The sequence below is a fragment of the Anastrepha ludens genome, chromosome 6 (genome assembly GCF_028408465.1).
Source record: "Anastrepha ludens isolate Willacy chromosome 6, idAnaLude1.1, whole genome shotgun sequence".
NCBI lineage: Eukaryota > Metazoa > Arthropoda > Insecta > Diptera > Tephritidae > Anastrepha > Anastrepha ludens.
In genome coordinates, this window is record NC_071502.1 from 34,367,027 (window position 1) to 34,379,650 (window position 12,624).

At 34.8% G+C, this 12,624-nt stretch overlaps 1 protein-coding gene and 1 long non-coding RNA gene across 3 annotated transcripts in view; both read left to right on the forward strand.

Annotated features, from left to right (window-relative positions):
* The window catches only part of LOC128868703 (arylalkylamine N-acetyltransferase 1), a 108,724-nt gene that overhangs the window by 70,647 nt on the left and 25,453 nt on the right, over positions 1 to 12,624 (forward strand). The window lies entirely within an intron of this gene.
* On the forward strand, positions 661 to 1,802 carry LOC128868705 (uncharacterized). The gene is made up of 3 exons (XR_008455149.1): positions 661 to 750; positions 922 to 1,450; positions 1,521 to 1,802. It is a non-coding gene; the product is annotated as an uncharacterized LOC128868705 (long non-coding RNA).

Genomic DNA, 12,624 nt, shown 5'->3' on the forward strand with positions numbered 1-12,624 from the left:
AATTTTAAAACATGTCTCATCTAAGTAGTGCCGAGTTTGATTGGTGCTGTTTTTGATGTTGAAATCGAAATTTATTGTATTAAATGTCTAATTTATGTCATATTTCAGTCAAAATGATTTTACTGGTTAAAAACCTACAAAATACAGATGTAAATAATATTTTTTTGGTCTCACTACCACGTGTATATTACTGTAGGCGTCTTCGATGCGCCACATCTTTTACGCTATCCCTGGGCTCTGCTCATTTGACGAAAAAATTGCATGTGAAAGCAATAACAAAGTTATAGTGCAAGATGCACCGCTAGTGAGTATGGTATACCTCATGATGGAGAGAATAATAAGGTGGAGCCGATCGTGGTACCGTTACTTTGCTCTCAGCGAATTTGAAAGAATAGCTGTGTGTTTGTGTAATTTCTTCTGCTTCTTGCATTTTTGTTCGAATTTTCACATCTCTCTCGTATAACTGCAATAATGTGACAAGACTGATAGGCGCAGTCGCGTTTCTATCATTCTTGGTTATACCTCATAAAACTGGTATGATGTATTTTCAATAGTGCATTCGTACAAGGAGTATTTTGTTGCTTCTAATTTCCAAATTCTCTTTTGGTGTTGCCGGTCGTGTTCACACCCCTTGCAGTTGTTAGTTTTTAGTCTAAAGTCTATAACAACATTGAAAAGAAGGAGAACACAAACGGTGTTGAAAGAGCACGCGCATCACAGGCAACGAGTTGAAGCAACAAATGTTTACCTGTATGAGCGCAGTCTTATTAATAATTAAAATAAAAAATAATAATAAAAAATTATTTAAAATGAAGAAGTCAATATATTTTTTTCAAAATTGGACTACAGTTTATTTATACATTATTTTTTATTCTTTTATCATTTAAAATGGCGGATGTATGGTACACTCAATTCTTCCAGTGAGGTCGCAGCGGGGCTTCTCAATCGGCGGGCATTGTAGCATCGGCGTCAGTGAACTGAATACAAAAAAACAAAAAATTTGTTTGCTTATTAAGAGGTTATATACCTTGTGGTGGACTAAAAACTCGAAATTTTTTTATGGCATATTCTAAAAGTACATCATCTTAAAAATATAAATTAAAAAAAATCATAAATATCGGAGCACTAGAACGAAAGTTACAGACCGTAAGACAAAGCGCGCAAATTATCCATAAGTGAAGTGCACGCAAAACTTTAGACGCGATTATCTCGAAGTCGTGCTTCTTGAAAATTACCGTCACGGTGATCATTATTTATCAAAAACTATTAGACCGATTTGCATAAACTTTTTTTTTAATTATTCGAAGTTACAACCTCGTGAATCTGAACGGTTCACTTTTTATAAATATTTGCATAGTTCGCTGGAATTAATTTGTTTTTTAATTTTTCAACCTCTCAAAAATAGTTTTTTTGGTGCAAAGCGGTTTTCATATGGAAAAACATTTTTTGGGTAAACATACCGTTTAGAACTCACTAAAGAACAGTTTTCTACGATAATCATTTAATTTTTCTGATTTCAGTTGAGCTGCTCATGCGCTACCGTGATCACCTAAAAAACGGCGTTTCAGGGGAGAGGCGATATCAACAATAACTAATAACATTTTTTAAAATAAAAAAACCACAATGTATTCTTCGAGAGTTACCCTTCAGTATGATATATACATATGCCTCATTTGAAGAAAAGTTCTAAAACATATTTAAAAAAAATTATGACAATCGTCCATTTTTTCGGGCTCACAGGGTATATAATCCCTTAATGTCATAATTTCTATATGAATTAAACAAAAATGGAAAAAAACAAATCGCGGAATAAAATGCTCAAAAACAAAAATGAATTTTGGGGCGAGTTTTCCTACTATTTTTGCTTCGAAAAAATTATTTTTCGAAAAATTTTCGACTTGTAAATTCACTTAGAAAAAGTAATATCATAAAAAAGATGTGTGCAAAATTTCAGGGAGATCGATCAAAAACTTTTCGAGTTATCGTGTACACCAATTCGAAAAATATAGTTTTGGGAAAAACGCGTCTAAAGTCGGCAACGTTACTATACCTCTCCCAGCGCTCGAACGCAAAGAATAGAGTCGTCACGGTTGACGATATACACTATAAGAAATACTTAAATTTACGTTCTAAAAATTGTTTGACATATTCTTAACCCTAAAGCACACAAGTGAGCCTCTGAGGCTCAAATCTATATCATGACTGCAGTTTCTTCATGGCTTTTAAAAAAAAGTCTTTCATCTTTTTGGTATTCTTCAATATAAGTTCCTTAATTAATTTAGTGTTATTAGTTTTCAAAATATATATAGCAATGGATAACTATTTCACAAGTAAAGAATTAGCAGAAAACCTTCTTGGTAAAGGACTCACTATCGTTGGAACTTTGAGAAAAAATAAGGCTTGCATCCCGCCTGAATTTTTGCCCAACAGAAAAAGAGCAGTTTCATCTACAATATTTGGCTTTCAGAAAAATATAACTATTGCTTCACATGTTCCAAAAGTCGGCAAGGCAGTTATTTTTTTGTCAACAATGCATCACACATGCAATATTTTGAAAAACGGTGAAAAAAATATTTCAGAAATAAATATGTTTTATAATGAAACCAAGGGTGGTGTTGATACATTCGACCAACTTGTACATGAATACATGACAAAACGCAAAACGAACCGTTGGCCTCTTGCATTTTTTATGAATATGTTGGATGCAGCAGGAATTGCAGCATAACAAAACATGGACAAAACAAAATTCTTTATGGAACAGCGGAAAGTCTAACCGTCGACACCTTTTTCTCAGAGAACTTTGTGAGCAGTTAGTGGAACCTATGATATTGAAAAGGCAGAAAAAACCACACATGAGAATGGAGACACAAAGCGCAATTTCAGATATTTTGCAAATTCGCAACGATGTATTGCCTGTAAGTAGCAATGACAACAATAATAAAAGAAAACGTTGCTATATTTGCCCTTCAAAAAAAGCAAGAATGCAAAAGCAATGTTGTAAAATTTGTAACAAAAACGTCTGTAATGAGCATTCTCAAACAACCAAAATTTGCCAAAATTGCGAAAACAATAAATGAATTAAATATGTAATGAATAAAAATTTGTCAATTTATGTTTTTTTTTCATGAAATAAAGATTTGAGTTATAAAAATACCATTTCATCAATATATTTACTTTTTCTTATATATGAGCCTCAGAGGCTCATTTGTGTGAATTTGTCATTTTTCAAATTGTATGCTTTAGGGTTAAAGGGTTATATTAACATTTTATAAAAAAAAAATTTTTTTTTTTTCGAAATTTTAGAGGTACATACCTGTCTCCTTAAAAACAAATGTAATTTTTGGCAGCTCTATTCCAGCGCTGCCGCAATGTGTTTAATTATACCAGTTGCTTCATCTATTCGCCACTCGCTAAGGCTTGCCAAATCGAAGAGACCTTATACTTTTAATAAGAGTAATTTATTGAAAGGGGAATTTTCCTTAACACTTTTGAAAAAATTTTGTTTTCATATTTTAATATATTTCTCATATGACTGAGCAATGCGTAATACATTTGACAGCGAAATAACGTCACAAATCATACGCTTGTGTATGCCCGCGCATTGTATTATACATACGAATTTACATAAATTTTCTACCCATCCAATTCATTAACACGGTTTTTATGCAAATTGCTTGTGTGCTTTAAGCTGCGACTGTTTTTTTTTTTTTTGAAGTTTTTATTAATTTCGTTTTCGCACAACAAAAACAAACTTGTTTATAAATATTTCAAACGATGACAGCTCCAAAAACCACACAAACAAAGGAATAATAAAAAAATTTGCATAGATCACATATATATATGTACATTCACATATACATCCATACTATACGGGAAGATACAATCAAAATCTCTTGAAATCCCTATCAAGTATTCCAGCACTTCTTTGGCAACAGATTAACAACCTGAAGAATTATTCGTTTTATTTGGCCACAATTGCGTCCGTTAAGATCAATACACCAATTCACATGTGCTGGCAGCAGACTCGTGCCAGCATCACTCGCTGTCTGTAAACATTCCGTTTGTTTATTTTGCCTTTTAGTTTACACATCACAGACACACACATACACATACGCACGTATGGGCATATACTACGTAGTGTCTAAGTAAATAAACGATCATCAAGCAGCTCAATAATCGAATGATGACAAATGTCGGAAGTCAAAGCTGAGTGCGCTTTTGTGTTGCATGTCGGCTACTGGTCCAAAGAACTTGTGCCGAATCTCGCTCTATCCATCTACGATTAAATGAGTCATAGCAAATTATAGAAAAAGTCCAGACCATAAGGAGCTTCCCAGTTCATTCTTAACTTGCAAATAATGTCTCATAGATATTTTTCTTTCGTTCTGGGGAAAGATAATATCACAGCAGACTTCACATATTAAAGGGAAAGCTGGGCCCCAACCTGTCGGGGTTGTTAGCCTTTTGACTGGCTGTCTGCGGTGAGCTGAACTGTCAGTCATGAGTTGTCCAAACATTATCCACACCTACGCAGTATCACTGAGTGCCAGCTATGCATGTTTGTACGTGTATCCCCAGCAGAAAACTGGGCAAGTTACCCCATGGTAGAGTTTATAGAATAGAGCGGTGTGCACAAACTTCCTGCTGCAATGCGCCCCTTCTTAAAAAAGCTCTAATTCTTTATTACTAGAAAGCGATCGCGTTTCAGCTTCGGTTTCAGGCACAACAGAATAGTTCTATTCGGCGGTTCGGTTCACCCAAAAAGGCCAAACTTTGGCGAAATAATTTTTGATTATTATTCCTTCTGACCTTTTGGTACTTACATGCCAACGATATGATTTGCAGCGATAATATAAGAAAAAAATAATTTTTCATTAAATAATGAATTGGCCACTAATCTTAATAAGCATCTACTGCCAAGAATATTGCACCATATCCCAAATTTTCTTTTGAAAAGATTGTTTTTAAATATCTATCTGCTCCCTCATTGAGTATGGTTAGTGAGAAAGTTCAATACCGTAGGTCAGCTCTATACTGAAAGCCAGTGCCGCTTGCCAAGCGAAAATGCCGATAAGCTATTGGTTTCACATTACAATATGCAATTATTGAACTACGTGCTATTTAAAGGGTGATCAATTTAAAGGTATCGGGTTTTAAATTGTAATAAAACAACAAAATTTCAAGTTGATTCGGCAATATTTATTATTTTTGTGTAGAACCATTCCACGACATTTTTTTTTTTTAATTATCCATTTGAAAGGGCCGCAACTGCGCCGTAATTCGGCCATCTGAAAACAATAGTTTTGAATGACCCGCTGGAGGATTTCGGTCGGTATCTCATGAATAACTTAAGTAATGTGGGCTTTCAATTCCTCATTCGAAGCTGTTTTATCAACAAAGCATTTAAATTTGTTATACCCCCACAAATAAAATCCAAAAGTGTCCAAAAGTATCAATCGATCTTGGTGACCAATCCACTGGTCCGAGGTGAGAGATAAATTGCTCACTGAAACTATGACACAGTGAACCCATTGTTGTAGCGACGTCTTGTCGGAATCAAATGTTGTGGCATCAAAAAGTCGTTTATCATGGCGTGATAACGTTCGCCATTCACTGTTACATGGACGCCAGCCTCGTCTTTGAAGATATATGAACCGATGATTCCTCCAACCCATAGGGCGCACCAAACGGTTTATATCCTGGTTTATTATTTGTATCCTTAAATGTTCGGCCTTAAAAATCGGTGCTTTATTGGCAATGGAAGACTTCTTTTCTTCGAATAGATAAACTGTATTAAAAATTCAATAAGTTTCGTATTCATAAATTAACAAACCACAAACTGTACAACCATTCAGCAAAAAAAAAAATTATATTTTAATGTTTTCTAGCCCCAATTGAAGAAAATATGTGAACACGCACTTTGTGGTCCCAATAAATTTTTTTTGCAAAACGTTTTCCCAACACATTTGCAGTTTTATGTACGAAATTAAGTATTTACATAATGTAAATTTAGATATAAAATGTAAAAAAATTAAAAAGGCGTTGCTTGTCATTTACTAATTTATCCTCCGCGTTCAAATGGTGCGTTGGATATGGCTCTTAAACGAATCATAAAAACGATGCGGATGGTAATAAAAACTGAACCATTGCAAAAGTAAGCGCTGAACTTTCCCAACAAAAAAAGTATTGATTGCATTTTGAGGAGTATTCACTTAAGAATGAGCGCCCACTTGGCATCACTGCTCAGAAATTTTCTGCTGGGTACTGCCACATGTCAAAAGCAAATACGTATCGGTATATATGTACATACAGATCTATTGATACAATACCAAAAATAAATCACAGAGTAGAACGTGAAAATAATTACAAAAAAAATGGTAAGAAGTTATTGACAAACAACTCTCATTTGAAGTGCGAAATAAACAGTTGAAGGAATTAATTAATTTTTTTAGGTAAAGGCACTAGAACTAAAACTTGGCAATTGATTGTCGTGAAGAATAAACAAAATTAAATGCGCGCGTAGCGGGCGCTGTTATTGCATGCTTGCGCCTGTATGTGTGTGTGTGTATGCTATCCTAATATGAAATTTATCGCCATATAACCGTCATGCCATTTCTTCGACTTTAGCAGCTACATGTAATCAAATTTTTCTACAACAAAGAATTTCGTATTTGCCGTGCTGATATATACTTTTATATGCTTGCACATGCATTCATACCTACATGGCTTTTAGAAAGGGAAAGTCAATTGCATTAATTTTGCCATTCAGCAGAATGTTAAGCCCATGACGTGGCTGCCTATCTATGGAAGTTATCCTTTAAGGATGTAAACGGCCATATTTTCCCTGATTTTCATTAAAATTATTCAAAATGAAGAAGTCAATATATTTTCTTCAAAATTGGCATACAGTTTATTTATACATAATATACATTAAAATAATATACATTTTTTTTTTATTTTAATCATTTAAAATAGCGGATGTACACTCAATTCTTCCAGGAAGCTCGCAGCGGGGCTTCTCAATCGGCGGGCATTGTAGCATCGGCGTCAGTGACCTGAATACAAAAAACCAAATTTTTTTCTGTTTATTGATGTCATAATTTCTATAAGAATTAAACCAAAATGGAAAAAAAAAAACAAATCGCGGAATAAAATGCTTAAAAAAAATGAATTTTGGGGCGAATTTTCCTACTATTTTTGCTTCGAAAAATTATTTTTTCGAAAAATTTTCAAAAACTTGAAACAGAAAGTAATATCATAAAAAAGATGTGTGCAAAATTTCAGGGAGATCGGTCAATAACTTTTCGAGTTATCGTGTACGCCAATTCGAAAAATATAGTTTTGAGAAAAACGCGTCTAATGGCGGCAACGTTACTATACCTCTCCCAGCGCTCGAACGCAAATAATAGAGTCGTCACGGTAGACGATATACACTATAAGAAATACTTAAATTTACATTCTAAAAATTGTTTGACATATTCTTAAAGGGTTATATTAACATTTTATAAAAAAAAAATTTTTTTTTTTCGAAATTTTAGAGGTATCTGTGCCCATAATAGAGATTGAGTTCAGTAATCAAACAAAAGAATTACGATAAAATGTTCCACAAACTCCCTTATTTATCTATAAGAAAACGAATGTAATAGGTATTTTGAAAATTCAAACTGATAATTTCTCTACAAATTTTTATTACTTCAATATGAATTTTTCATACAAACGCGCGTTATTTCCATCGCTGCTTAAAATGCAGTCAGGTTAAAGAGATTGCCCTCTGGAGGCAATCTTTCAAGGGACATGGTAGCATTTTTAGGCAGTCAACACCGTATTTCTGAACTTCGTACAGATCTCACTACACGCAAACTGCAGTTTTAGGGTCGCCCAAGGCAACTTTCCAAGTAGCCAGGGGTGGAACGACGGAAATATCAGTACCGAGGCTGGTAGCTATCTTTACTGATGGCTCCAAGATGGAGTCGGGAGTCGGAGCAGGGGTTTTCTCTAAATCAGTCAATGTATCTATTTCCTCAAAGCTGTCGAATAGTACTATTTTTTTTTAGGATCGTAAAGACTCTTGCATCCTGCACCCTAGAGAACGCGGGAGCGAGGGAGATATCAACATTTTTGCCGATAATCAAGCTGTAATCTGCACCCTGGTGACGCCATGGGGCAGATCCACACTGGTGAACTCCTATAAGGAGGGGATCAAATCTCTTGGGTGTGCAGGTAACATTTCTCTGAGCTGGTTTCCAGGTCATAGGAATATAGAGGTAAATGAAGTTGCTGACGAACTTGGCAGGACTGAATTGGTGTCAGAGGTCCTTAATCCAGTCATAGGCATCCCTTGACAGTTGTTATAGAGAAATTGCACTACTTATTTCTCAGAAAAGCGCAGAACAAGTGGAGCTACATTTCTTCGTATGGTATTTCTAAAACCCTTTGTCTCCAATGCAATAGACGCAAGTTTTGAATCCCATAATAAAGAAGAGGAAGAAGATAATAGACGCAGGACGCAAAAAGTCCTGCGGAATCCACGCCACTCAATTTCCAAACTCGTAGCTGTGTTTAACGGTCATTGGGCGCATGGTGAAAAGATTTTCAATGGAGTGGCCAATATCAGACCAGCGAATTTGACAGGATCAGCGGATGAGCTAGCGATGATAAAAACTGAGTTTACCATTTAATCCCCATTGCAGAAGCTGTGGGGACCTTTCAGAGAAGGAGAGCACTTTTAAGCACTTTCTCTGTAAATGTCCGGGCTTGTCAGCTAGACGATTAAGAACACTGGGTGCTTAATCGTCGGGCTGTCGATAGCTTACAGCAGAACTCCAACATAAATGCTGTCAACCTGCTCCGTTACATCAACCGCTCTAATTGGCTATAGATATCTACCCATTGCAGGTCTCATAAGGGTAGCACAAAATTAATTTTGACTTGGAAAAACTTTTTTCTAAATAAAAAATTATTTTCAGTGATAGAAATCTTTATCTTTTATGCATTCCGTTGCTTTTCTGCTTTTATTCTGCTGTTTAATTGGCAAGCTTGAACTATGATTGAGGTACAATGCCAAAATTAAAAATAGAGGCTGATGGCCTCTGCAGCCAATGCTCAAACATACTTTTAGTACTGGTATTCATACCAGTCACTAAATAATAATAATAATAATAATAAAAATAGTTCCGATAGGGTGATTAATTTGATGCCACCTTTTACAATACATCCATAGTACTCTTTAAAAAGGACTAAATAAGTTCGTGACCAATTATTTCTAAGCACTGCATGGAGATTATTTCACGATTTTTATACTAGGTACGTAATAAAAAATAATTAATGAGAATGAGTTTGAATGAATATGCAATGGAGCATATTTTCAATTGCAATAACTTTATTTCGCATTTAATTTTTTTTTATTTATGCATTTATGATTAATGTGAAAATATTTGCATACAAATGCTGCATTCTTTGCGGCGCTGAAAAATATGAATATCCATGGCTCTGGTCCCCATTATGGCATTATGAGTTATAACTTTACTCACATCACGGTTTTTTGTAAAAGCCTTACAGAATCGGCATATACATACATACATACAGCCATGACCATATAAATAGCACATTTAGACTCTGAAAGCAAAGAGTTGAATATGTTTTTAAGCAATTATTTTTTATTGGAAAAGAGCAACATAAAAAATAAAAAACGTATTTATTTCCATTCTAAAACAAAAAAATGGTCAAAAAGAATTTCAGTTCTGATTTAATTTACGAGAACGTTGATAACTCACGAAACCTCCTGGACACATAAATAGCACATCCTAAAAAATTCCAAATAAAAGCAAAAATAGTAAACAAATCAGATAGTTAAGTAATAATATTGTTTTACCAGATTAGTATTTTGTACTACATCCACAGTTTTTGTTTACTTCTTCAAGCCGTTCCATGCGTTCTACAAGCTTATGGCATCTTTCCTTTGGAATCGAGTACCAAGCCTCCTCAACTGCGGCCCACAAATCATCAAAATTTTTAAAAATTTTGTTAGCGATTTTGACCTTAACGTCATTCCACAAATTTTCTATTGGATTGAGATCAGGGCTCTGCGCCGGCCCATGCAGTACATTAATTTTTTCTCCTCTGAGACATTGCTTCACTGCCTTTCCAGCATGCTTTGGATCATTGTCGTGCATAAATGTCCAATTTAATGGCATAAATTCAAACACAAATAGCTACATTTTATTCTGCAGTATATCCAGATACTGAGATTTATCCATTTTACCAATCACGCGAACAATCGGCCCAACACTATACCAGGAAAAAGCTCTCCAAACCCTGATGATTGCGCCGCCAGGGATTTAGCGCTTGATTTTTTGAACGACGTAGAATAGTTTTCCCATCTGGTCCCATCCTATTTATTTTGGTTTCGTCGGTCCAAAGTACGTTTTTCCAAAACTGAATAGATTTGTCTTTGTGGGCTTTTGCAAAGGCAAGTCGGTGTTTGATATGTCTTTTTGAGAGGAGTGGTTTTTTTCTGCTTATGCGGCCAAATAGCTGGGCTTCGTTAAGTTGCCTTCCTACAAGCTTTCTGGACACCTGTAGACCAGATTCTTGGTTTATTTCAAGCATTATTGGTTGTGCCGACTTAAAAGGATCTGCTTTGCTCTTGCATAATATAGCTCTATCCACATTAACATCAGTTATTCGCGGCTTTGGTTTTCTTTCCGTTTTTTTGCTTAGATAGGATGAATCTTTCTTAACAAAATTAAGAGCATTATAAACCATTTTCCGAGAGCACATCACCATTTCAGCTATTTCTGCATAGCTTTTTCCGTTTTGACTCATACGGTATATAAGAGCTCTTTTCTCCGACGTACAATGTTTTCCACGTCACATTTTTAGTAATTACTTTAAAATTTTATTTAAAAAAAAACAAAAAATTATACTAAAAATAGCTGAAACACTATTAAAGTTTTACTCTCCGCTGCACAAGTTAAAATGTGCGTTTTTTGTGTTCACTTCAGAACAGCAATAAGCATAAATAAAATAGAACGCAAAAAATTCCATCGAAAAAACCGGTAAATTCCTCTCATAAATGTAAGCTTAATAACGGTAATAATCAATAATTGAGAAGAGTTCGTATTAAAAACTTAACATATAAGGTTCACATTTGTGTTATTTATCTGTCCATGGCTGTACATACTACTATACTATATAAGTACAATGTAATGTGCTTAAATATCATTCAAGTTATTTGCCAAAGCTTTTTTTGTTAATTATAAAAAATTCAATTTTTTATTAAATATTTAAATTCAGTTGCATATCAAAAATTTGCGCGTTTAGTATATTTGCTATATTTTAGATGGGCAAATTCTTCATTTTCGTGTGGCTGTAAAGCAATAACTTAAATGCACATCCTGAGTTTCTTTGCTTGGTTCGTTTCATTCGCCGACCATCAACGTATTTTAGTCAATAATACGGAATCGATTGTGCGCCGTCCGTCTATGCATGCGATAACTCGAAATATCTCAACGGAAACGAGTACCTTATCATTATTCTAAGGTTTCCATATAACGGTATTTTCGGAAACTGCCAAATGTTACATTTCGGGAGTTATTGAAAATAGGCAAATTCAATTTTTTAAACGTTTTGGCAAACGGGCATGACACGGCCCACTTTTAAGTAAATACACTCCGAAGCCACTCCGTCAAAGTCTAGGCATCGGTAGGAAATTATTGAAATAAGCTACAACCACCGCTTAATCAATGAACACTTCGATTTCAGTACGTTCGGTTGTCTGTGAAGCGAATAACTCGAGCAACATTTAAAATATATTAAAGACAATTGTTATCAAAGCTATTTAGCAAACAGAGTAAAGCTGAACCTGCATACATATGTGTGTACATTTGTACATTTCATGCATGTTTGTACAGCTCTAATAAAGCAACGCATGAAAACGCAAGAAAGTTGAAAGTGTTTCTGCTTCTGCTTCTGTGTGTGAGGTAAATTCAATCACATGAAAGGGCATATCTACATACATATATGTGCATATAGCTATACAGCCAATAACACTTTCCTCAGCCTACAGCCCAAAAGTCAAAATTATGTACATACAAGCGATTGTTAAGTAGCTCTCACCCACGACAGTTCTCACTCGCGCAGCGAGATCGCTACAGATGTTACACTCTATTAGCATATCACACAAACAGGTATACAAGCTGGCCTATCTACATACATACATAAAAAACAATTCAAAATCAAAACAAAGTGGCGAAAAATAAACAATCAATAATACGTACAAGTAAGACGTTGTATGTACCCTACGCCCCAAGGGTGCATACCACATATAATTGCCTGTATCCAAGAGAAATATGAGCATTTTCGCAATTCAGCAAAGCTCATATAAAAATGCTCCAGCAATGTTTTTTTTATTATTTTTAAGGATTTTCGCCAAAGGCGTAAACAGGAGGTGCAAGTTATGAAAAGTTCTTGGCTACTACTAGATTGTTTTCTATCACATAATAGGTGTGCTCAAGTAAAAATTATCCAGTAACTTAATTTTCGAGAATTCGCTCTCAAAGAGAAATATATCAAAAAAGTGCATGATCGCAAAATCTGTAACAATTTGCAAGTTTTACGAATAGA